General features: G+C 43.8%; 1 protein-coding gene and 1 long non-coding RNA gene across 2 annotated transcripts in view; one reads left to right on the top strand and one right to left on the bottom strand.

The window, feature by feature from the left end:
- Positions 1-27,965, bottom strand: part of LOC130198496 (catenin delta-2-like) — a 264,975-nt gene that overhangs the window by 128,327 nt on the left and 108,683 nt on the right. The window lies entirely within an intron of this gene.
- LOC130198620 (uncharacterized) lies at positions 12,401-15,826 on the top strand. Its single transcript, XR_008832654.1, has 2 exons — positions 12,401-12,585; positions 15,601-15,826. It is a non-coding gene; the product is annotated as an uncharacterized LOC130198620 (long non-coding RNA).

Genomic DNA, 27,965 nt, shown 5'->3' with positions numbered 1-27,965 from the left:
AGGAGAGTGTGTGTACCCAACTTCATAGCAGTCCGGTCCAGTAGCTGTTCGAGTTTTTTTTCTCAATTCAATTCAGTTTATTTTATATAGCCCAATATTACAAATTACGAATTATCCTCAGAGGGCTTTAAAATACGACATCCCTGACTTTGACCTCACATCACATCAGGAACAACTCCCAAGATAGGAGGATCCCTCTCCAGGATGCACAGAAGCATAGATGTCATTTGACCAGAGTTATATAAACATATTAAATGAATATGACAGTTGAGTTGTTTCAATCAGAATTAAAAAGTCAGGGTTCACCAAAGTCCTTAAGATTCATCCTCTGGGCACAACGGATGTATTTTTCAAAAGTTTCCTGGCAATCCGTTCAATAGATTGGATTGTGGTGTGGACGCTGGAGGAAAAGTCGGTGGATCACCAAAAGACACAGTGGCTTCTATCCTCTGGGATCCAAATCCATCCAACACTTAATATGTTAACTTCCTGGAACCTCAGCCAAAAGAAGCAGTCTTCCTCCTCTCCTCTTCCTCATCCTCTCCTCCTCTTCTCTCTTCCTCCTCCCTCTCTTTTTTCTCCTCCTCCTCTCCTCCTCCTCCTGGCCACACCTGGTTCATATCATCATACTTCCCCACCAGTCGAGTCTCTGTGGCGCGTTGATGGGATATGACAGCGTAATTAGTGGACCGGGAAGAGGAACTAATCGACGGCGCGATCAACTCGCCTGCTGCAGGTCACGCCCAAGAGACCCGATGCTGTGTGAATGTGCGGCTCAGTCTGTGTGTTTACAAACAGCCGTGAGTTCTGGCGTGTCAGCGCTGTGGTTGTTGCCTTTGAATGTGCAAATGAAAAAAAAAGACCAATACAAGGCCAAAAAACCCTGTCGGTGTTATTTAACATTTTATTGAACTCATTCACAATATTGTACATGTTGCATAATCCCAAGTAAAGGACGACTCAGCCACCAAACAGCATCGTCTGGAGGTGGAGGTCATTCCAAACCTTTGTTGTTCCATCCGGTGGAATCAGACTTCGTTTGGTGCGATTTGTATTATTGTTTATTATTCTCACCGTTATATTTCATTTTTACTCGTGTCCATTTGCGTTACTCTATGAGTTTGAACTGGACGGCTCCTGTCACCAGGCATGCTTTGCATTCTGGGATGCGGATGAGCAAAATCAACAGTCGCTAGCAGCTGTAGCCAGAGAATGATGCTGAAAGCCTTTCAGATATTTGGGCTCAGCTTTTAGTAATGGTTTGAAACTCACTGACAGTATAGGCAACTGTGGGTCAGTAGTTAGCAGGTCAGTCTTTCATTCAAGGGGTTGGCAGTTCATTTCCCGCCCTAGTCGATGTGTCCTTGAGCAAGACACTTAACCCTGAATTGCTCCCGGTAGCTGTGTCTACGGTGTATGAATGTCACATGATTGTAAGTCGCTTTGGATAAAAGCATCAGCTAAATGACATGTAAAGTGTGGACAGTGGTGATTTGTGTACGGGCCTTTACGGTGGCTGTATAGAACACTCTGACTCTAAACACGTCACGGTAACCTTTTAATGTTAATCCCCCGAAAATCGCTGAATATATATTTAAAATATAATTAGCTTGGCGCAGCTGCCGACGCTGCTGGAGCTTCACCAAGCAAAGGTGTCTCAAATAAAAGCCCGATGCTACTTAACCACAAATTGGATCCATTAGACTTTGTGACACATTGGTCTCTGCCATTTCAGGACTGTAACGCAAATAAATCTCTACAATAGAATATACATGTCAAGATGAGGGCCCAATCAGGTAAAAGCTCTCTACAGCAAAAATAACATGTTGAGTTCAAAACACCACTTGTTAAGAGACGTTATTTTCAGCTTGATCAATGAACAGATGAGATGCGTAATGCTTTGTAATTTCAAAATAATGATCAACCGTTGTAGATTTTGACCTGATATTTTTTCAGTGGCTTTGAAGAGCACACTTTGGCACTTTGGCTACTTGGCGCTATTCCCAGGGGAGAGCGAATAATGTCACAAATCAAACCTGCTGGCCTCAGAGGGAGGACAGAGAAAAGGGAATATGATACTGAGACAAGAGAGAGGGAGAACAATGGAGATACATAGAGAGGTGGGAATACAATACAGAGAGAGAGAGCTCTTCTAAATCCAATGAGGTGGGGCTTAAAAGAGCGAATGCCAGAGATAGCGATGAAAATTCTGTCATTTCATCCACCCAATAAACACATTCTGAACCCAGACCACATAATCCATCTATTTCCATCCCCTGCATATTATCCGCTATCTGTTCTGACCATAATGGCCAACGCTCTTGCAGACATAGCTGTTGGATAATAGAGCCACCCACAAAGGCCTTCCCCCCCCCCTTTCATTTATTCCTCTTGCTCTTGAAAAGCATCGTGCAATAGCGCAGCCGCTAAAGCCTCGGCATGGTTAATTTACTCGGGAGCATTTTACATGAAAACAACACAAACTTCTAGAAAAACAAAGTGGATGACTTGTGATATTTTGACGCGTACAAGATCAATCTTGGGGTTCATCAGCCACAATCTTTTGCTGTTTAATTTGCACCTCAAACAATTCCATTCGTCACAACTGCCGACGCTGCACTTTTGAAAAGGTTATAGTCGTCTAAATTAAGTCGAAGATTAGAATGTGACAAGTTATACTTTGGCCATGTAAATAAAACTAGACTTGCTTCGTTCTCTCAAAAGCCTCATCAACGTTTATTCTCTTCAAAAAAGGGTTCTTTAAGGCAGCATTTCTGGTTCTACAAAGAACCTTTCAAACTAGGGTTCTAATAAAGAACCATTTCCTTAAATAGTTATTCAAAGAACCTATACAGGTGTCTCAAAGAACCTTCAACAAATGGTTCTTTAAGGCACCATTTCTTGTTCCACAAAGAAACTTTCAAACCAGAGTTCTTTAAAGAACCATTTCCTTAAATAATTCTTCAAAGAGCCTATAAAGGTGTTTCAAAGAACCTCAAAAAAGGGTTCTTTACGGCACTATTTCTGGTTCGACAAATAACCTTTCAAACCAGGGTGCTTTAAAGAACCATTTCTTTAAAAAGTTCATTAAAGAACCTATAAAGGTATCTCAAAGAACCTTCAAAAAATGGTTATTTAAGGCAACATTTCTGCTTTTACAAAGAACCATTTCCTTAAATAGTTATTCAAAGCACTGATCAAGGTGTCTCAATGAACCTTCAAAAAATGGTTCTTTAAGGCACCATTTCTTGTTCTACAAAGAACCTTTCAAGCCAGGGTTCGTTAAAAATAACATTTCCATAAATAGTTCTTCAAAGAGCCCATAAAGGTATCTCAAAGAACCTTCAAAAAATTGTTCTTTAAGGTACCATTTCTGGTTCTACAAAGAATCTTTCAAACCAGAGTTCTAAACCGAACCATTTCCTTACAAAGTTATTCAAAGAACCTATAAAAGTATCTCAAAGAACCTTAAAAATGGTTCTTTAAGGCACCATTTCTGGTTCCACAAAGAACCTTTCAAACCAGGGTTATTTAAAGAACCATTTCCTTAAAGAGTTCTTCAAAGAACATATAACGTTGTCTCAAAGAACCTTAAAAAATTATTCTTTAAGGCACAATTTCTTGTTTCACAAAGAACCTTTGAAATCAGGGTTATTTAAAGAACCATTTCCTTAAAGAGTTCTTCAAAGAACCTATAACGTTTATTCAAAGAACCTTAACAAATTGTTCTTTAAGGCACAATTTCTTGTTCCACAAAGAACCTTTGAAACCAGGGTTCTTTAAAGAACCATTTCTTTAAAGAGTTCTTCAAAGAACCTATAAGTTGTCTCAAAGAAATACAAATAAAATGTTCTTTGAGGCACTATTTCTCGTTCTACAAAGAATCTTTCAAACCAGGTTTCTTTGAAGAACCATTTCCTTAAAGAGTTCTTCAAAGAACCTATAATGATGCCTCAAACGGAAAAAAATCGTTCTTCAGTAGGTGATGGTTCTTCGTAGAACCACAATGCCTTTTAGAGAACTATTTAAGAACCATTATGATTCTGTGTTTACACCTGTAGATGACACATGACCTACACTCGGGCAGGAGCTGGTGTGTCACCTGCTGGGCTTTGGCTGTGAGCAACACAGAAAATCACACAGTCGATATTACCTGGATCGAAAAATTATAGTAACCTTGTCAGGTTCTCCATCCGACAAAATATCCATGTGCGACCCAAAGCAAAGATTCTTGAGATGGCAGCTTGCAGATCTGGAGCGCAGAGATCAGGGACATTACTGTTAATGATATGTAATAATGATGATAATAATAATAATGTCATGGTGGGAAATGTCGCTAAACTCGCTATCGATGAACTATAGACTGTATGGCAAGATCTTTACAGTTAGTAGGTATATGAAGATCTTTATGATTACAGATATTTATGTCTGAAATAGAGAATTTAAAGCTTGATGTTCCTACTCGAGGTACAATTTCTCAGCCTCCGGTAACATGGAGGAGGATATACATCTATAACGTATACTGCAGCCAGCCACCAGGGATCAACGGAGATGTTTTTGGCTTTACTCTTGGGGAGCTGGCGTGTTACTGACATTCATCTACAGTCTTTGGAACAGACTTGTGATGTATACTCCTAATGCTGGTCTTGGTGATATTTGTTCGCTAAACCCAACATTTAAGTTTGTATATCATATCTACACTCACGTGTTGCTTGGCGGCGGATGCAAGCAGTTCCAGAATCAGCAAAAGTTACTGCAGAGAAAGCCAGTGGTTACACATGAGACAGATAGCCAGTCTCTTAATATTAGAGTGCTGATTTAAGACCGGCTTGGAGACCATAAAGGAGTCCGGACTGACTATTTGATATCAAAGTTGAGCCTTGAGCAGCACTCGGAGGCTGCTTCGCGTGTGAGTTACAAGACAACCTGACACACTTCACACTGTATATTCTCAAAGAATGCAGGTAGTCACACGCAGGACGGACAAAGATATTGTTGAAGGACTCCTTCGTGAATTTCCCGCTGCATCGGTGGCAGCCAGACAGTCCTTCCGATAGCCATAGGCGCATCTCAGGACGCCTAATATAATTACGGCCTGAGCTGTAAAGACGGAGGACCCCGGGCACGCTCTGTATGCACCACGTGCTTTTGCCCCGGTCACCTGAGTTTCACCTAATTGCGCATTATGTTGGGACAATGGTCTAACCATTGGCACTTTGTCCAGGTGATATTTGACTCGTCTGTGTCTCGTATCTCAAGAGAGGAGGGAATTCAACAGGGTTGAAAATGTCAACAGCCTCGGGAGACTATTGAACAGTGCTACCCGGATTAGGGGCCGCATGGTGCATGATGCATGATACATGGCCGGATGGTGTAATGAGATGGCGGGGAGTCAGAGTCTGCCAAGGCTTCTGTAGCTGACCTGACCTCTGACCTCATGAGGGAAACTTTTACCGCAGTGTTGTGCCGTCATGACTTCTGAACACAAACTAAATTGACCTCAACAGGAAAACTGGCCCTTTCGTCTGGCCCTTAAAATTAGCTACACTTAACGAACTGAAACTATGAAACTATTATCTCTCTAAATTTTCAGAGCGCCATCTAAGGATGGGGTTCGGTTTGATGGTCTTGTGTACAAAGTCCACTGTGAGCATCTCCTAATAAAGTTCAACTGGGCTTATTTTTTTTGACAATGACAACTTGTTAACTGTGACTGGAGCTGGTTTATCAATTAATTTGAATTTGTGGATTCGTCTGAATTATTTTACGGTACGGGAACATCTTTTATTTATTTATTTTAATTTATTTTTTAAGAAAGTATATATTAATCTGTTGGAGGCCTAGTTTATTTTAAAAAATTAAATATAATCAATTTAGATTTTTGCATTGGGGGCATGCATGTGTTTGCTAGCTGTCTTCTTCTTCTTCTTCCTCTTCATCTTCTTCACCTCGCCGTCGTTGGTGCATTTCTATGGCGAGCTGGATCAGTGTTGTCTTGTGTATACACAACAGGTGTGATACAAACACACTCGTGGTCTAAGACTCCACAGGTATATATTATGATAACAATGTCTCCAGAGAAGACGTGAAAACAATGTGGACTATGTATCACATGCATCTACAGCTCACTGGTTAGTGTCCCTCAGCTCTACGGTTCTATTGTACTGGAAACCGTCACGTGGATAAGTATTTTTATGGATCAAATGCTTTTTCGAAGGCTCTGAGGAACGACATCATCTTGGTGACATGGGTTGATCAAAACCAGAAGCAAGTGTGTTTTCTGATTTCTACGATTTCTACGCGACCAGCTTATCCGTAAAGGTAAAAGAGGAGCGGAGAAAAGACAATTTGGGTGGAAGCGAATGCAAAAATATATATAATAATGTGCTGGCTGCCAGCAGCACTGCAGAAGATTGCAATCAACCAAAGGAAAGCAACACCAACTGAAAGCAGAGCTCCGTATCTGGCCGCGACCGATAATATACTTATTTTCTGTGTGAAATGCTGTTCCTTTTTTAAAATTAAAATATGCTCAGCGTAAGCGGGCAAAAGCTGGAGCGAGGACGGTGAAGGTGACGGTAGATATCCGTCTCCGTCTGGGTCTGACGTGCAGGAATTCAGCCGTGGTGGAGGGGCAGCTTCATTTCCCCCTCCCCCGCATCCCAGCCCATCGAGGGGATTAGACGAGGCGCAGCTCGCCATTCCCGTTGCCCTGTCCACATGCTCCTAACAAATGTACATAGATGGAGAGAAGCAGAAGTATCCCGTGACCCGCTAAATTGGTCAGATTGGCTTTCTCGACTGCCACTGTGGGAGGCGGCCATCTTGACTCGGGACCAGACATTAAACGAGGGGGGGGAGTGACATGTTGTTTCTCCGTGTGAGACCAGACGATCTCTCCAGAACTGCCCAGGGACAGATGTCCTCTCTCCATGTCTCCTTTTCTCTCGGCAGATTAATAATCTCTGCCGCGTAGCCGATCACGCGGATAGAAATATCTCTCTCCGAGCGCGATGTCAAGAGTGGTTGAAGGTGTTACATCTCTCTCTCTTATGGTTGCTGTGCGATCATTCAAAACAATTGTTTTGTGTAGGAACAAAGAGTCTAAGACTGCAGCACTTCAGAGTGGCGTGATCAGTCATCAGTCGAACAAAAGCAGATTTGGGCTCCTTCCTCCCCTTTTCCAGTTATCAAGGGGCCGGAATATTAAACCTGTCGAGAGCTATGAATAAGTGTTACTGTCAATAGACAATAACTCCCTTTGGGATAAGTGCTCAGAGGACATTTGTTAAAAAAAGACACCACTGCTTTTATGTCATCAATAGGGCTGTAACTGTTTGTGTTACCGCCATGGTACACATCACAAAAGTTGATCCTCAGCAATGAAGAGAGAGAGAGATTTGTGCTCAAGACGAGGACGGTGAGACATCTGGTTCTGCAGAGTAAAGCAAATGCTAAAGTGTCCACCAGGGGGCGACTCCTCTGGTTGTTTAGAAGTCTATGAGAAAATGACTCTACTTCTCTCGATTTATTCCCTCAGATTCTCTCTGTAAACATTGTAAACATAAGTTTATGGTCTCAATCCCTAGTTTTAAGTATTCTTGAATACAATGTGATGTTCATTTTGTACATTATGGTCATTTAGAGTCAAACGGACCATAAAGCAGGGGATGACTTAGGTATGATTGAGCCGTATTCAGCGTCACTCTTTTGCATTCCACATATGGTACCTTCCATTCACTGGCGGCAAAAAACGACAACATGGCGACTGGTCCCAAAGCGCGGTGTTTAGCCCGACTCTTGGGGCAGCAGTAGCAGCGTGTCCATCGACTCTCGTAACTAGCTGAATGTCAATTTGCTGGCTTTGGACTTGGCCTGATGGGAACACTCTCTCGCACACACAAACACACACACACACACACACACAATCAGAAGCTGTGTGCCAGGTCTACTTATAAACATCAATCAAAGTCACTTTACTGGATGGCAGACATCCAGCCCTAAATCAAGGAAAATATCAGTTTGTAGCCAAAATGGCCGATGATGTGTTCTCAGTCCCTTTTGTGCGTATGTGTGTGTGTGTGTGTGTGTGTGTGTGAAACTGTCATGATTGCACTTAAAGAATGTATTTTTTTATCAACAGTAGATCTGATATCCTTCACTCCTTTGATCCAACTGTGTGTCCAATACAATTTGAATATACAAATATATCAACAGGATTACATTCATGAATGTGTGTGTTATTTCTGTGGCACTACAGTGATTGTTTAGTTAGATTTAGGCACAAAAAGAACCCGGTTTGTGCGCGTGAGATTCCTGCGTTACCTTTTCTCTATATAATGCACCATAGGGCCACATATTACCATAGCAACCTGAGCCACATGTTTCGACAGCATTGTGATGTGGGGCCTTGAGGTTGTTTACATGATTCACACGGTCTCTGTGATTCAGTTTAATCTAGAAATGTTCCTTTTATAGGTGTCACTTCTGTTCTGGCTGAAATGTTTAGTGTAATTAATCAGGGCAGTCGGGTTTCTATCATTGGGAATTATTTTCTGAGATAAATAATTGCTTAAAATAGTCCAATAAATCAAAAAAAAAAAAAATTTGACATCATAGCAACTTTGCATTGTATTTCTTCCAGTTTACTCCAAACACTGTATTTAAGCCAATACGCTTCAGAACCGGCTTCTTTCAATTCAGGTGAATACGTATTGTGTGTGTTTGTGTGTGTATGTGTATAGATTGTAAAGCCCTTTGAGGCAAATTGTTATGTGTGTGTGTGTGTGTGTGTGTGTGTGTGTGTGTGGACTATGAAGGTTTTCATCGGAGCTTAACTGTGACAGTTCTGTCTCCATTCTGCTGGCAGATCAATAATATAGTCGCAGATGACTGTACTAACACTTGGAGCCGGTTAGCAGGCACCCACGCACACACACACACACACACACACACACACACAGACAGCGTGTACTAGTGTGGCAGACAGCCTGTCTGTGACTGTGGAGGATATTAGGCTTATTAAGAGTGTCTGGATCTCAGAGTGACTCATGCTAACTCAGTGTGTGTTTGCAGGGTAAGAGGTTAAAGGGCTTAACACAGGATTGTGTTAGGCCTAACAACACTCTTGAGGGCAGTACAACAATACAGTACTGCCTCTCGTACCTTATTGCTTAAGTAAAATTAACATTTACTTTTGGTTTCACAGGGTAAAGACAGACAGTTTGTTAATGTAAATGTTGAATTTCATTGTTTGTCCATGGCTGTGGCCCAAATTAGCTGTGGGCCCTGGTTCTAGAGCTCTTCAGATGAATGGCCGCAAACGATTGGGACAGCTGGGGCTAAGATCCCCAAAACTTTAGATGGTGTAGTACGGTCAACGTATTAGAGAAATAACAACCCTGGATCAACAATCACGGATATTTCTTTAATCCTTGTGCATGGACAACTCTAGATTAACAGCTCATAGCGACTGCTTCCAGCTTCCATGACAACAGAAAATGAAGTCAGCAGGATGGATCAGTCACTTAAAGCAGATTACTCAGGGCCAAACACAATAGAGAAGAACTAACACGAACATAATGTGGGACTCAATGAATGAAGCAAATTCTTAAGTTTCTCAGGCTACTCCCCGTTTGTGGTATTAGACTGTTCTGCTAATCCGGCTTTGTCTGTCATAAAGTAAACTGACCATGCTTTCCGTTTTATTGGTCACCAATAACGTTAAAAAGAATGAACAACCCTCTACTCATTTACAGACAAACAGAAAGAGAATACTTTTCTACTTTCACTCTTGCAACTGAAGTCACAGTGTGTGAAATTGCATTGAGTCTTCTGCTAGGTAACAAAGCTGGCGTCTCACCACAAGTCTGAAACAAACGGCTCTACGCAGACATTTTGGGAGCAATACCGAAACTTTTGGAAACCTGGAAATGATGAGCCAGATGCGTTTGGGCTACATTACCAACTGTGTGCACCACATCCTCCATTTACCATCCTTTCACACTCAGAGAGTGCCCTGTAGAGACCCCTGACCTTCTCCTCCCTCCCTCTCCAACACTGACTCCAAAAGATCGATACGCAGAGTACAAGAAACGCCAGCGTTTAAAATGTGACTTCGCACCCCCCCCTTTTCTATTTCCTCTCAACCCCCCCAGATCAATCAAGGACACACGCACATATCAGGCGCTGTCGACATCAGGCAGTCAGCGTTCTCTGGATCGAATGAAGGTTTTAAACATTGACGTCCTCGTCACCTACATCATCAAAAGCGGCACCGTCATCATCATTACATCATTATTTATTTAAGTGCTTACAGAGAAGGTGAAGAAGAGGGAGAAAGAGGGAGTGCTTATAGTTAGGGCTGAATCAGGTTTTGCCCTGGTCCAGCCCCTAGATATGCTGCTATAGGCTTATAGGCTGCTGGGGGACATTTTAGGATACACTGAGCACCTATCTCCTATTCTCTCTCTCTCCTTATGGATGAATTGTCATCTCTCTATTGCACATTACTAACTCTGCTTCCTCCCCGGAGTCCTTTTGACTTCACGTCTCATAGGGTCCATTGGACCTGGCTGGGTCTGATGCCATGGCCCTGCTGATGCTCCGCCCACTCCTCCTCTCTACCTCCATCTGCCTCATGGATCATGAAGGTCTGGATTGTGGTCCATGCCCACTACCAACTATGCCATAGCCCTGTTGATTCAATTCAATTCAATTCAGTTTATTTGTATAGCCCAATTTCACAAATTTGTCTCGGAGTGCTTTACAATCTGTACATATAGACATCCCTGTCCCAGAACCTCACATCGGACCAGGAACAACTCCCAAACAACCCTTCACGGGGAAAAAAGGGAAGAAACCTTCAGGAGAGCAACAGAGGAGGATCCCTCTCCAGGATGGACAGGTGCAATATATGTCATGTGTACAGAAGGACAGATTTTGAGTGAAAATACATTCAATGCATATGACAGAGTATATGAATAGTTTGTAGTAGGCATATTCCACGATGGAGACCACCACGATCCATCAGGCAGATGGAGGTAGAGAGGAGGAGTGGGCGGAGTCTCAACAGGGCGATGGCGTAGTTTGTAGCAGGAATTCAACGACCCAGACCTCGATGATCCATCAGGCAGATAGGATCTATGACGTATCATAGGGTCCGATGACCCTATGAGACGTGAAGCCAAAAGGACTCCGGGGAGAAAACAGAGTTAGTAATGTGTGATTGAGAGATGAAAATGCATCCATAAGGAGAGAGAAAAGAGGAGATAGGTGCTCAGTGTATCCTAAAACGTCCCCCAGAAGCCTATAAGCCTATAGCAGCATATCAAGGGGCTTGACCAGGGCAAACCTGATTCAGCCCTAACTATAAGCTCTGTCAAAGAGGGAAGTCTTAGGTCTAACCTTAAACGAGGTGACTGTGTCTGCCTCCCGGACTGAAGGTGGAAGCTGGTTCCATAAAAGAGGAGCTTGATAACTGAAGGCTCTGGCTCCCATCCTACTTTTTAAGACTCTAGGAACTACAAGCAGCCCCGCATTTAGTGAGCGCAGCTGTCTAGTGGGGCAATATGGTACTTCAAGCTCCTTAAGATATGATGGTGCATCACTAATCAAGGCTTTGTAGGTTAAGAGAAGAATTTTAATAGTGATTCTTGATTTCACGGGGAGCCAGTGCAGATCAGCTAGTGCAGGAGTAATGTGATCTCTTTTCTTAGTTTTAGTGAGAACATGAGTTGCAGCATTCTGGATCAACTGGAGGGACCTAAGAGCAGCCTGATAATAAGGAGTTGCAGTAATCCAGTCTCGAAGTAACGAACGCGTGAACCAATTTTTCTGCATCTTTTTGAAACAAGATGTGCCTGATTTTTTAAATATTACGTAGATGAAAGAATGCAGTCCTTGAGATTTGCTTTACGTGGGAGTTAAATGACAAGACACGATCAAAGTTAACCCCGAGATTCTTTACAGTGGTGTTGGATGCTAGAGCAATGCCATCTACAGAAACCACATCACCAGATAATTCATCTCTGAGGTGCTCAGGGCCGAGTAAAATGACTTTGGTTTTGTCTGAGTTTAACATCAAGAAGTTGCAGGTCATCCATGTTTTTATGTCTTTAAGACATGCTTGAATTTTACTGAGTTGGTTGGTCTCCTCTGGTTTTATCGATAGATATAGTTGAGTATCATCTGCATAACAATGAAAGTTTAATAATAATAATAATATACACTTTTATTAATCCCCAAGGGGAAATGAGTTCTCTGCATTTAACCCATCCTTAGTTATTAAGGAGCAGTGGGCTGCAGTGATGCGCCAGGGAAGCAACTGGGGGTTCAGTGCCTTGCTCAAGGACACTTCGACTTGCAACTAATGGGGAGAGCGGGGATCGAACCTATGACAGAGATATAAATGTATGTTATGTTATTGCTTACCGTATCTTAAACTCAACAATCAGAGGAGCTTCCCGAACTCCGCGTTCCCACCCGAAGGTTGTGTTATGTGTTTGGGGAGTCTGATAAGGAAGTGATAATGAACCAGACGGAAGGAATATGTCAACTTGTCCTCAGTTCCACTTCTCCTTTGTTGTTGTGTGTGTGTGTGTGATTAAGCTTTCAATAAAAGGCTGGACCAAAGGGGTGCTCGGCGGAATGTCTTGGAGGTCGTCGTGCTCGTAGCACGTGCGTCTGAGCTTCCCCTTTGGCCAAAGCTTACAAAGATACTACGTTGTCTGTGATTCATTTCTCACCTCCTTGACCGTGAATATTTTACATGATATAGAGAGGAAAAAACCTATCATAACTTGGTGCCGTGACCCGGATCCCAACATACCCATCGGCTGGATTTTTCTTTTTCCTGCGGAGCCACTGACACCTGTGCAAGGCCCCGACTGATCATCGGATTGAGAGACCGCTCAGCAGTGGATAATAATTTCTGCAGAGAGGAGATCCAGTCGTGGATTGACGGGATCCGGCGGATCGGAAGACCGAGGAGACTGACCCAGACAAAGTATGTATGGTTTTGCCCTTTTTGCGAAAAATAAAGGTTGATTACGCGCCGTAAAAATAAGGTTTTGCCCTTTTTGCGAGAAATAAAGGTTGACTACGCGTCGGAAAAAATAAGGTTTTGCCCTTTTTGCGAGAAATAAAGGTTGATTACGCGTCGTAAAAATAAGTGTGGTGAACTAATACATATTTGTGGGAGAACTATGTGTTTGTTTAGCGTTGTTTGTTTATATTTGTTTGTGAATGAATGCTGTGACTCTATTGAATCAGCGTCGCACGACCTGTTCAATTAGACAACCACAGATTGACAGGTTTGGGTAAAGAAACAAGGAAATGTACTAATACTATACGATCACACCATAAACAATGGGTAATTCTCACGGAAAGCCTGAAGGCGAATTTTCAGGCGACACATTGTTTATGTTCAAACAGGACTCAGATAGTGTGAAATATCTGAAAAAATAAAATAAAAAAAATGGAAAACAAAATACGGCTTTTCCGGCGAACTAAACGTTTTTGAGATAGAAACAATCTGTAAAAATCTAAAAACCATCGCCATAGAAAACAAAAAACCCAGACTCAGCGAATCAAAACACCACGAACTAAAACAAGCAGAACAGTGGGTCCGAGCAGCAAAAGAGAGGGCACAAGCCCAAGTAAAAGAAAAATTATGGGCTACAAAGAAGTCTATTCAAGGCCGTTGCTATTTTGAGTCATGGGCAATGCCATGTCTCAACAGGAGGGATGGTATCTATGATAGAACAAAACTACTTAAAATTTTTTTGTAAAGCATGTGTGACATGCATCAAGCACAACCCTCAAGGAAACCTAATCATTCATAGACGACCCTACCGCCTACCACTAACTCACCCAGATTTAGAGCAAGTGGGTGAGAAAGAAACAATAGTGGAGTACATGAAGAAGACCCTGATGGGGAGAGGAGTCAGGGAAGCAAATGTCTTGCCAGATTCACCTGTCTCCCCCATTATGTCTGTACAGGTCGGCGACTGGGTCTTCATCCGCGTCATCAAGAAAAAGACGTGGAGCGACGCTCGCTGGGAGGGACCATTCCAAGTCCTTCTGACGACTGCAACCGCTGTAAAGATAGCCGAGAGGACCACTTGGATACATCTTTCCCATTGCAAACTGTTCCCTACAGAAATCCCGGACCAGTGCCCTGATCCCGAGACGACCACGAGCAGAGGGGAAGACTGACTTCAAAGGGGGCTGTCCGTCCGCTTAAAAGACAGCCATCTCAACGTCAGTGAAGAAACCAACGATCCCTGCTCTTAGGTGTCGGCTCGGGTGATGGAGCGAGAGGTCCCGAGGAACTCAAACGAGAGGAGCAAGGGAGAAGGAGCGGAAAGAAGACCATCCAGACTCAGAGTTAAGTGCAGAGAAATGGGTGGAGCCCTGCATTATCGGAGTCTTGGCGGCCATGGCCATGGCGATAGGCGCGTTCTGGTTGTGTTTTCTGTTACAGGACGCCGCAAAAGAGGGTTTCCAGAGGTCCCGAGGAAGAAGGGACGCAGCTGGTACCAACCCGCTGCTGTCACAAGAGAAAGAATGGACACACATGCAACACAGTCCATGGGATGGGAAGAACGAAGAAGAGAAATACCCAAGGATGAAGAATAAGTGGTACAAATATGTACATGTTTTAGCAAAAAGCTACAACAAAACTAATTGTTACGTGTGTTCCAAACTACCCTTTGCTTCCAATCAGGTCACCTTGTACGCCCGCAGAATGAGTGAGGCACAAGCAGGGTGTTTCGCGAGCATGGCTAGGAGTGGACATCATGAAGCAGCCACAGGAGGAACATGTGTCCTTCTGAACACATCCTGCTGTACGTATATTACTGATGATGTCCACTCCCAGAACATGACCGACGCACTCGGCCGCCTATATCAGTTGCAGCGAGCAATGGCGGCCGACCACAAAGCCAGGCCATATGAAAGCTGGTATGATTGGCTGTTTAACGGCTCATGGAGGCAAGTCCTTATAAAAACGGGGACGATGTTAGGTGCGGGATTGTTGACCGTCATCTGTGTCCTGAGTTGTGTGATCCCGTCTATTCGTGTGATAACAATCAGAGCAATCAATACCCTAACATCGGTGTCTGGGCTCACCTCACGGATGGAGCCCATTGAAACGACCGCGTATATTCATATGTATGATGACATGGGAAGACCTGTCAATGCTCCCGTTTAAGAAAATATAACGTAAACTTTTGGTTTAAGCTTGTATGACATAATTGTGTAAAACTCCTCACAAGGAACGGACAATTATTGATGTGAAGCTGCTGACTAAAAAGTTTAATTCCCAAAGAGATTGGTGTGGTGTTACTAACAAATTATGTGTAAGAAAAAAAGAATAATCATGATTCTGCTTGGACTGCTTAACCCAAATACGTAAATCACATGCTGCTTAGAAATTAGACAAATCAAATGAGTGCCCTTATTGACCATGTTTAAATAATAAGCAATAGCATAAACAGGAGGGAACTGACAGAGATATAAATGTATGTTATGTTATTGCTTACCGTATCTTAAACTCAACAATCAGAGGAGCTTCCCGAACTCGCGTTCCCACCGAAGGTTGTGTTATGTGTTTGGGGAGTCTGATAAGGAAGTGATAATGAACCAGACGGAAGGAATATGTCAACTTGTCCTCAGTTCCACTTCTCCTTTGTTGTTGTGTGTGTGTGATTAAGCTTTCAATAAAAGGCTGGACCAAAGGGGTGCTCGGCGGAATGTCTTGGAGGTCGTCGTGCTCGTAGCACGTGCGTCTGAGCTTCCCCTTTGGCCAAAGCTTACAAAGATACTACGTTGTCTGTGATTCATTTCTCACCTCCTTGACCGTGAATATTTTACATGATATAGAGAGGAAAAAACCTATCAACCTACAACCTTGGGGTTGCAGGACGGCCCTCTTACCCCACTGAGCTACAGCCGCCCCAAAATTGAGTGTTTCCTGATAATATTGCCCAAAGGAAGCATGTATAAGGTAAATAAAATTGGTCCAAGCACAGAACCTTGTTGAACTCCGTGACTAACGTAGGTGGTTATCGAGGCTTCATCGTTTACAAATACAAACTGAGATCGATCTGATGAATAGGATTTAAACCAACTTAGTGCGGTGCCTGAAATGCCAATCGACTGATCCAGTCTCTGTAATAGGATGTCATGGTCAATGGTGTCGAACGCAGCACTAAGGTCTAACAAGACCAGTACAGAGATGAGTCCTATATCTGCTGAGGTCATTTGTAATTTTCACCAGTGCTGTTTCTGTGCTGTGGTGTTTTCTAAATCCTCAAATAAACTATTATGATGTAGAAAGTCACATAACTGATTTGCGACCACTTTCTCAAGGATCTTGGAGAGGAAGGGGAAGTTAGAGATCGGTCTGTAGTTAGCAAACCCCTGTGGATCCAGAGTGGGCTTCTTCAGGAGAGGTTTAATTACAGCTACTTTGAAGGAATGTGGTACGTGGCCTGTTATCAAAGACACATTGATAATATCTAATAGAGAGCTGCCAATTAAAGGCAAAACGTCTTTAAGCAGCCTAGTCGGGATGGGGTCCAAGAGACAGGTAGACGTGTTAGAAGTAGAAACCGTTGAAGATAATTGGTCACGGTTGATGGGAGAAAAGCCATCTAAATATATACCAGGGCATACAGCGGTTCCCAAGGCCATTCCACTTGAGGACAGATTGGCACTGCTCAAGGGCAAGAGATTATTAATCTTGTCTCTAATAGTTACAATCTTTTCATTAAAGAAGTTCATAAAGTCATGACCACTGAGGTCTATAGGAATACTCGGCTCCACAGAGCTGTGACTCTCTGTCAGCCTGGCTACAGTGCTGAAGAGAAACCTGGGATTGTTCTTATTTTTCTCTATTACTGATGAGTAATAGGCTGTTCTGGCATTACGGAGGGCCTTCTTATAAGTTTTAAGACTATCTCGCGAAACTAAGCGGGATTCTTCCAGATTAGTTGAACGCCATATGCTTTCAAGCTTTTGTGACGTTTGCGGGTCTGAGGGTTATACCAGCGAGCAAACCTCCTCTGCCTCACTGTCTTCTTCTTCAGAGGGGCTATCGAGTCCAGTGTCATTCTCAGTGAGCCTGTGGCACTATCAACAAGATGATCAATCTGGGATTGACTAAAGTTAGACCAGGAGTTCTCTATTATATTGAGACGTGGTATTGAATCAAATGCAGAAGGAATCGCTTCTTTAACCCTCCTGTTATGTTGCGGATCAAATTGACCTGTTTCAAAGTTTGAAAATCTAGAAAAAATACTTCTAAGTACTCTTTCTGTATAAAACTTCTTCTGCTTACCTTATTTAGTGTAATCAACGTAAAAAAAAATAAAAATAAAAAATCATGTATTTGCAACCACCCCCTGCAGGTATATATAACAGAGATGATGTTCCCGGGTCAATTTGACCCGGCTGTGAAAGTGAAGGCTAAAAGTCATCAGAAGAGTCACGTTTAGACTATTTCTTTCTTTGTAAATGTAGGACAGTCTTTCTTACTCCCTCCCACCAAGTTTCAACACACACACTCACACCAACACACACACACACCAACACACACACACACACACACACAGACACCAACACACACACAAACACACATATCAGCACACACACAAACACACATATCAGCACACACACAACCCCATATATAAAGTTGTACACATTTCAAACTTCAAACAAAAGAATCAGGTGGTTGTTATGGGAACCATCTCTATCCTGCTGTGTGCCCATCACCCTACATGAGAAGCACACTTTACAGACTAAACAATGTTTATCATCTTCTAACTTCCCCCTAAATACACCTTTATTGGACATGGGACACTAATGTGAGGGTTTCTTTCATGTCACAACTAATACATATGTAGTAGGCATATAGTACTTCTAATATACTGTCTGTCTGACTGGGAGAGACACACACCCTGTCTCATCCCAATCTCAGACCCACACACATTCTCTTTCCAACAACCCCAGCTGTGCGAGAAATACAGATACTATTTTGACAGGAACCTTTATTTTTCCCTGCGGGAAGACTCCACGCATGCCTTAGCAGGGGAGGGCCAAACATACAAAATGGTTGCTGAGCAGTCCTACAACATTACACTCTGCAGATACATACGACTGCACCAAGAGGATGACTGTGTGATGGCCTTTGGTCATCTTTTATCATATAATTTATGCATCTTAACACTAAAAATAAACATAACTAAAGTTTACTTTCAATACAAATCCTTTATGACTCATTTGGCTTGATTTTTAGTGGGCGGGTCATTATGACCCTGAACAGCACAGGTGTCTCATCTCTATTTATCTACATCACCCCATGAAAAAAAAAATTATTACAAAATGCAAATAAAATTTAGGAGAAAATTCATGTTATGGTAGACTAGTGCAATTTAGATTTAGATTCTTTCAATGTTCCTAAAAAATTGTTTGAACATGTATTTTTCATTAAAACGAGTGAGTGCTCCTGATTGAACTCTGATCTATGGAGGGGTGAATAACTCAATTCCACTAAAAACTGATTTAATTGTTAGAAATGTTGTTGGTGATGATGTACAAACTATAGTTTTTAGAATTTGTTGGTTTCTGACCACTTTTGGATGATTCAACATTAACCGGGTCAAATTGACCCGGGAACATCACGGCTGTATGTAAGAAACGAACATAACAGGAGGGTTAAATTTAGCTACAGCACTGTCAGTTAGACATCTGGTGTCGAAACTTTTGACTAACGGTGTACACTCCGGTAGTATAAACTCAAAAGTTATGAGGTTGTGGTCTGACAGAAGAGGATTCTGTGGGAAGACCTTCAAATGCTCAATGTCAACGCCATAAGTAAGAACAAGATCAAGCGTGTGGCCAAAGCTGTGAGTGGGTTTCTGTACTCTCTGACAGAAGCCGATCGAGTCCAACAATGAGATGAATGCAGCACTTAGGCAATCATTATCAGCATCCACATGAATATTAAAATCTCCTACAATAATAACTTTATCAGTTTTAAGAACCAAACTTGATATAAATTCTGAAAATTCCGATATAAACTCTGAATATGGACCTGGTGGCCGGTATAGAATCACAAATAGAATTGGCTGTAGTGTTTTCCAGGTTGGATGTGAAAGACAAAGAACAAGGCTTTTAAATGAGTTGTAGTTTAATTTAGGTTTAGGATTTATTAATAGGCTCGAGTCAAAGATGGCTGCTACTCCACCTCCTCGACCGGTGTCTCGAGGAATGCCTCGAGGCAAATATGTATTAATATTAATATGACTTGGAGGAGTCGATTCATTTAGGCAGACATAAATCAATGTGATTATCTGATATTAAATCATTTAGTAACACGGATTTGGATGACAGAGATCTAATATTTAGGAGACCACATTTAATAGTCCTGTTTTGTTGCACTGCTGAAATAATGGTGTTAACTTGTATAAGGTTATTTTGTACGACTCCTCTTCTGCTTACTTTTGATTTATTTAATTGAAGTGGCCGTGGGACAGACACAGTCTCTACTCTATAGTTATGGGTGGGTAACTGCTCGAATGGAAGAGCAGAGAAGGGTGTAAGACTACTCCTGATCTGAACCCTGGGTTGATGCTCTGCCCACTCCTACTCTCCGCTTCCATCTGCATGATGGATCATGGAGGTCTGGATTGTGGTCCATGGCTACTACCAACTAGTCATACACTCTGTTATATTCATTGATTGTGTTGTTACTGTGTTTTAATTTGTGTATAATGATTCCTTCTGTACACATGACATCTATTGCACCTGTCCATCCTGGAGAGGGATCCTCCTCTGATGCTCTCCTGAAGGTTTCTTCCCTTTTTTCCCCGTGAAGGGTTGTTTGGGAGTTTTTCCTGATCCAATGTGAGGTTCTGGGACAGGGATGTCTATGTGTACAGATTGTAAAGCACTCTGAGTCAGAGAGTAGTAAAAACATCTAAAGATCACAGATTATTCATTGAGCCACGAGTACGCTGTGATGTTACACCAGACTTTGCTTTGCCAACATCAAGCTTATTTTTTTCTCTTTTCTTTTTTTACACAATCAAAACTTTTAAAAAGCCTTTTCAACTTTTCAGAACACCAGATGGTTGAGGCTGGGCTGTGATCAAACATTTGGGGACGATGGCCGAGAGATGTAGTGGCCTTTAACTAAAAAGTCTGTTTCATCTGGACACAATGTCGCAATGGCAGAACCTTTCAGAGCACTGGCATTTAAAGAGGAGCGTGTGATGCGAGTCCGGATTACGCAGTTCATGAGCACGATAAAGGGGAGCCTATTAATGTTCCAACCCCCAAATACACAAATACAAACACCTTGATGTCAAGGTTTGATTCACTAAATCACTAAATAATGTCATCTCAACGTCTTATGGCGACAAGGTCATGATGAAAAAGCAACGTTCTTACCCAGAATAAGCAATGTGTTGTGTTATTAATGCTATGCATGAAAGCAGCATAATCCAATTCAATTCAGTTTATTTTGTACAGCCCAATATTACGAATTTGCCTCAAAGGGCTTTACAATCTGTACACATACGACATCCCTCTCCCCGTACCTCACATCGGATCAGGAGAAACTCCCAATAACGCCCGTAAGGCCTCGGCTACACACGTGTATGTGTGAGCTCACTTTATATATGTGAACGAAGCAGTGTGTGTACACTTTATTTGTCTGTGAATTATGGTGCAACTTCTCCGGACCCAAGCTAAATTCTCCATCTGCTGATTAAAGTGACCCCCGAAGACGCCAACAACTTCTGACCTCAGGGCGGACATATGTTGAGATGACTTTGAACGGGGACCAACCGTTCACATATAAATGATAGGATTTGGCGGAGCAGCTGCTGAGTGCTACAATTCAGTTTAGTGTCTGGCTTAATATCCTCCTGGTTGGAACATTTCTACACCGATCAAACCCACAAAAAGCAACTCAAGTGGATTTCAGAGTCCACGACATAACTATAACAACAACCAATACATTGGGAAATTAAATAATTGATATCACTATCAGAGCAAATTAATGAACAAAAGAAACACCAGATGATCATTGACCCCTATTTGATAAAACAAAGTGTGTTCCTCAAGACATCATGAACAAGAAACTCACAGCGGCTGTTACTTATATCCATTTTGGGGCTCTGACATCATTTCCAGAATATTATGGTTCATCGTTATCGTCCTTGGCGTGGCGTTTTAGATCTCCTAACTGTCCCACCTCAAGGATCCATTAAAACATGGTCTGTCTGCGATTACAGCAGTGACATACATTACAAATGGAGTGATAAGACATGGCAAAGCTCCTGCACAGAATCAATCAAACAGCGAAGTCTCTCCAGAGACGGACTTTTCTCACCACCGCTTTGATGCTTAAAAAAACACAAGCAACAGTTGAGCTGAGCGCCTCAAATTGATTAAGTCCACTTACACTTTGGTGTTACTCTGAAAGAGACATTACCTTCGAACAGGTATCGCCAGGATGACCATTCATGACCCAAAGTGCAGGTTCCTTGTTCTTGGATGTTGTTTGAAAAAAAAGTGTGAACAAATAATCTGTCCGCTAGATCATACCGCACAACACGTTTCTCTAATTAGCAATATCACAGCCATATGGAATGTGTTTTGTCTGTGTGTGTGTGTGTTTGCTTGGGTTTGATTATGTGTTTTTGCTTACGTAACCTCGACAAAGGAAATTTATAAACGGGGCTAGACTCAGACAATGTGGCATTTAAAAGTCAGTTTTGACAAATGCTAACACAAATGACAATGACAGCAACAACAATCTCCTCTTTTGTTAAGAAGTAACATTCAGCAGTCTGATAGGACCAAAGGGCAGACAGAGGGCAGACAGAGGACAGACAGAGGGAAAACAGAGGGGAGACAGAGGGCAGACAGAGGACAGACAGAGGGCAGGCAGAGGGCAGGTAGATATGAAACATGAAAAAAAAAAAAAGACTGTAAAATGAAAGGCTGAACGGGATTCCCTGAACAGAACATAAGCCTGTCGGCTTCTTAAGTCGGCGTCTGCAACGGTTAAACTCCAGGTTACTTTATTTCTTTATGGGTCCTCATTAAGCTGAAAAAACGGTCCTTCAAAGGACTATTAGAAAAGAGACTTTAAATAGGTAATGTTCATCGAAGCTGCACACTCCTGCAAACATCTTCGTTAGTCGGGGAGTTTTGAAGTGGAGGCATTACCACGGCGCTGTGGGTCTGAGCTAGCAGTAAGCGCCCCTACAGCTTCTGAGTAATGGGTTCTCGCTAGCCGGGGTAGCGTTTTCCCGCCAAACGAGCGGTGGTGCTGTGGTCACACACACACACACACACACACACACACAATCACCACTCAGCAGCCGGGGAATCCGATTACCAGAAGACACAATCTGGACAGCCAAAAAAAGGCAGACGAGAAAGCCCACCCCGAGAGGAGGCCTGTCCACGGCCAGCCAAGTGGAGTGGCCGCTACGGTGCCAACAGAGCTCTGATATCTGTATCTGCTTGGGGTGGTGTGTGCTCGCTGTCAGAGGTTCACTCGGATGATGAGATAACAGGAGTGAGCAGGTAAATACTATAGCAGATTGAGGCATGCACGAGCAAAGAAAACACGAGAGATAGAGAGACTGTTCAGCTTCTCTGGGGGGTTTCCTCCCAGTTTATACTGCGATGGTCGGAAAATGTTTCTTTTACCTTCCAAATCAGATTGCCAACCCATGATGCACCTGGTCGAGGTCAGAGTCAAACAGCTGCTCCAGACTTGGTTTAAAAATGCAACCAACCTATAGGGCTCAAAATAATAACTCTTAACCGACCCGCTCCGAAGACCTGACCTTGTGTTTGGATTGAAGGGGTCAACTTTGTGAGAGGTCGTAGGAAATTTGGAATAAGAAAGAGTTGTCTTCAGGAACAGCTGGCAAGACAAAAAAAACGTGGCTTATTTTGAAGCAGCTCAAGGATTGGGCATTTTAAACTATTTAATTTGGCTGATGTCATATGAAAGGAACTATTTCCCAGGAACACAGTTTGTAAAACTGCAGAAGCAGTTGATCCAGAATGCTGCAGCTCGTGTTCTCACTAAAACTAAGAAAAGAGATCACATCACTCATGCACTAGCTGCTCTACACTGGCTCCCTGTAAAATCAAGAATCACTTTTAAAATTCTTCTCTTAACCTACAAAGCCTTGATTGATGATGCTCCATCATATCTTAAGGAGCTTGTAGTACCATATTGCCCCACAAGGGAGCTGCGCTTACTAAATCAGAATCAGAATCAGAAACAGGTTTATTGCCAAAGAATGTTTTCACAAACAAACGAGGATTTTTTTTTGGTGGAAGGTGCAACATTTGGACATGACAAACAAACAACAATCAACGCGACGGAAAGACAACAAATAATGTGAGAGTGTTTGGGTGTGTGCTTCAAGTGGTGTGTTTTAGTTAAAGTGCATGTTAAAGTGACGTGTGTGGAGGAGGGGAGAAGAAGGAGGAGGGAGGAGGAGTGGGAGGAAGAGGGAGGAGGAGGAAGAGGAAGGAGCGGGAAGAAGGAGGAGAGAGGAAGGTGGAAGAAGAGGTGGTAGTCCTGGGGTGACAGTCAGTCAGTCCCGGGTCCATTCATGAGCCCGACCGCCGACGGAAAAGCTTTGTTGTGGCGGGTGGACTTAGTCATGATGGACGCAGCCTCCTCCCGAGGGAGGGACTCGAACAGGAGTGTCCAGGGTGGGAGGGTCGGCGACAATCTTTCTGGCCCGCTTCAGTGACCTGGAAGTGAACAGGACCTGGAGGGAAGGCAGATTGCAGCCGATAACCCTCTCGGCCGAGCGGATGATGCTCTGCAGCCTGCGCTTGTCTTTGGCTGTGGCTGCAGGGTGCCAGACGGTGATGGAGGAGCAGATGATGGACTCAACGATGGCCGTGTAGAACTGTACCATCATCTTCCCTGGCAGGTTGAATTTCCTCAGCTGCCTCAGGAAGAACATCCTCTGCTGGGCCTTCTTGGAGATGGAGCCGATGTTCAGCTCCCACTTGAGGTCCTGGGAGATGATGGAGCCCAGGAAGCGGTAGGACTCCACAGCCGACGGGGAGTCACACAGGATGAGAGGGCGGGTGGGGCTGCATTCCTCCTGAAATCCACAACCATCTCCACTGTCTTTAGAGCGTTGAGCTCCAGGTTGTTCTGGCTGCACCAGGTCACCAGGTGGTCAGTCTCCCACCTGTAGGCGGTCTCGCCCCACCAGAGATGAGTCCAATGAGGGTGGTGTCATCCGCGAACTTAAGTAGCTTGACGGACTGGTGACTGGAGGTGCAGCTGTTGGTGTACAGGAGAACAGCAGAGGGAGAGAACACAGCCTTGGGGAACCCGTGCTGGTGGTCCGGGAGCCTGAGACGTGTTTCCCCAGCCTCACGTGCTGCTTCCTGTCGGTCAGGAAGTCTGTGATCCACCTGCAGGTGGAGTCGGGCACGTGCAGCTGGGAGAGCTTGTCCTGCAGCAGGGACGGGATGATCGTATTGAAGGCAGAGCTGAAGTCCACAAACAGGATCCTGGCGAGGTTCCTCGGGAGTCCAGATGCTGGAGGATGTAGTGAAGGGCCATGTTGACTGCATCGTCTGCAGACCTGTTGGCTCTGTAGGCGAACTGCAGGGGGTCCAGGAGTGGGTCGGTGATGGTCTTGAGGTGTGACAGGACCAAGCGTTCAAAGGACTTCATGACCACAGAGGTCAGGGCGATGGGCCTGTAGTCATTGAGTCCTGTGATCTTGGGTTTTTTGGGGACGGGATGATGGTGGAGGCCTTGAAGCAGGCTGGAACGTGGCATGTCTCCAGGGAGGTGTTGAAGATGTCGGTGAACACCGGAGACAGCTGGTCAGCACAGTGCTTCACGGTGGAGGGGGAGACGGAGTCCGGGCCCGCTCCTTATGGGGTTCTGCTTTTAAACAGCCTATTGACGGCTCTCTCCAGGATGACGAGGCGTCGCTGAGTTGATGGAGGGTGCTCCAGAGGTGTGAGCCCTGATGGGCTGGGGAGGGTGGGCTGATGGTCTGTGGCTTGTTGGTGGGGCTGTGGGGATTGTCTCAGGACTGCTCCATTGTCTTTCAAAGCGGCAGTAGAACTCATTTAGCTCGTCTGCCAGAAGCACATTGTTCATGGAGTGGGGTGATTTGGGCTTGTAGTTGGTGATCTGCCTGAGCCCTCTCCAGACAGAAGCAGAGTCGTTTGCTGAGAGCTGCTGTTGCAGTTTCTCAGAGTACAGTCGTTTAGCATCTCTCACCGCCTTGCTAAACCTGTATTTGGACTCTGTGTACAGGTCCTTGTCCCCACTCCTGAATGCCTGGTCCTTCTGCAGTCTTAGCTTCCTGAGCTCCGCTGTGAACCAGGGTTTGTCGTTGTTATAACTCACCCTGGAGCTGGATGGAATACAGCTGTCCTCACAGAAGCTGATGTAGGAAGTTACAGCCTCTGTGTACTCATCCAGGCTGTTGGTAGCAGTCCTGAAGACATCCCAGTCAGTACAGTCCAAGCACGCCCGTAGATCCTCCAGAGCCTCACTGGTCCACTTCTTGAACTTCCTCACCACAGGTTTGCAGAGCTTTAGTCTCTGCCTGTATGAGGGAATCAGATGAACCATGACGTGGTCAGAGTTTCCCAGTGCAGCTCGAGGGACGGCGTGATAGGCCCTGCTGATTGTTGTGTAGCAGTGGTCCAGAATGCTCTTCTCTCTGGTAGGGCATTTAATTAACTGTCTATATTTAGGGAGTTCGTGGCTGAGGTTTCCTTTGTTAAAATCCCCGAGTACAATAACTAGAGAGTCCGGGAAGGTCCGCTCCACACACCGTATCTGTTCGGCGAGGGTCCGCTGTGCCTCGTGCACGTTCCCCTGCGGCGGCATGTAAACTCGGCCAGGATGAATGAAGCGAACTCACGTGGGGAGTAGAAGGGTTTGCAGTGAATGATAAAAGATTCCAGGTCCGGCGAACAGTGCTGTAGAATCACCGTTACGTCGTTGCACCAGCCGTTGTTGAGGTAAAAGCAGATTCCTCCACCCTTTTTTTTTCCGGAGAGCTCCGTGACCCGGTCCGCTCGGAACAGCTGGAAGCCAGCGAGCTGGAGCGCAGAGTCTGGTATCGAGCCACTAAGCCATGATTCCGTGAAGCACAGAACGGAGGATGAGGAGAAGTCTCTGTCTCTCCCCACCAGCAGCTGGAGTTGCGGGACTACTTGTAGTTCCTAGAGTCTTAAAAAGTAGCATGGGAGCCAGAGCCTTCAGTTATCAAGCTTTGATTTTTGTGTAATGATTCCTTCTGTACACATTACATATATTGCACCTGTCCATCCTCTGTTGCTCTCCTGAAGGTTTCTTCCCTTTTTTCCCCGTGGAGGGTTGTTTGGGAGTTTTTCCTGATCCGATGTGAGGTTTTGGGACTGGGATGTCTATCTGTACAGATTGTAAAGCACTCTGAGACAAATTTGTAATTTATGAAAATGGGCTATACAAATAAACTGAATTGAATTGAATTGAATTGGCTCACTCTCACTGGCAATCATCTGGATTAGTACTTGAAGCGACAAATATAAATGAGTTGCACTTAAAGGCTGAACACAGACAACTATAATACAATCAGAATCATGGCAATTTACCATTTCCTTAATGTCCACCTCAGAAGAACCACCAAAGCATCCATCGGCTCGCAACCTTGACATTTGAGGCGGAATACTCCTTTAACAAATGAGGCGACGTACATCGCGCTCTTCTCCTGGCAGACAAAAACATTGTCTCCGTTTGACTGATGGAGCGAAACACACACACACACACACACCTACACACACACTGGATGTGTGCCTCTTGAAGTGATAAAGCAGTGGTATATGCTGCGGCAGACACTGTGACCTGTGGAGACTAATTAAAACGGGGAACAAAGGCAGAGCTGAAGACGTCATTAGCAAGTCTGAAAGTCTTCGTCCTCCGCAAGGCAACAGGAGTCCTGAACTGCCGGCCCCCCTCACAGCTGCACTTAAGGCTCATTTTTAATTCAATGTTGCTGGTAGTTTGGGGACAGATTTCCATTATTTTTAGTACTTTCATTCCTTACTTTTTAATGGAGCTGTCAAATTCCAATAATACTGACAAAGAAAAGTCAACTGAAAGGACGTCTAACTCGAATAAAAGGAACTTTTGGTGCATGATTGGGGATTCCCTTTTGCTGACGCAGGGACATCTGTAGACTACTTAAAATAGTTGCATGGACTACACAGTCCCATCCTCGTTTTCTTTCTACCATCTTTCTACACACTCTATCTATCTTGCATCAGCCCGGGGCTATGAAGATCCCACACAGAGTAATTGTATTGCCCCCGGTCACAACAACACCCGTGATATTATATTTTCTACTGTGCCTCATATGTATATATGAGGCACAGTAGAAAACTGTGCCTGTGGTTTGTCTGGAAGTAGAAACTTGAGCTGCTTCGTTGAGAATGCCAATAATACTGCATTCACATGGAATCGACCAGACTTCAAACCGGATTTCATTTTCGTGGACGAGTGCAGGACAGCTGGAATTAGGCGAGGCCTGCAAAGAATACCGGAAACGCTAACAATCACAGTTCAAGCATTTTGACTTTTTGCTGTCTGTTAGAATAATGTATGTCTGGATTCTACCTCGCTGCCTCACACATGGTGAAAGTTGTCTAAGTTTGCAATATATAATATTATGCATTTGGTAGCGACATGCAAATTGGAAACAATATGCAACAACCAACAATATGTTTTTGCCGTGCCACTGGTTTTGTTTTTCTCGTGCTGTCCAAAAGGGGTTGTCGATCCGCTGTTTGTCTGATTCCCTGTGAATGCAGCACAAGACTTCCTGTGACGGGAGTTTTCAGAGAAAATATAGTAGCATGTAGCATGTTTCAAATGATTTATTAAA

This window comes from Pseudoliparis swirei, chromosome 8 (assembly GCF_029220125.1).
Source record: "Pseudoliparis swirei isolate HS2019 ecotype Mariana Trench chromosome 8, NWPU_hadal_v1, whole genome shotgun sequence".
NCBI lineage: Eukaryota > Metazoa > Chordata > Actinopteri > Perciformes > Liparidae > Pseudoliparis > Pseudoliparis swirei.
The sequence above is the reverse complement of the archived record's forward strand: the minus strand, read 5'-3'. Positions and strand labels throughout refer to the sequence as shown.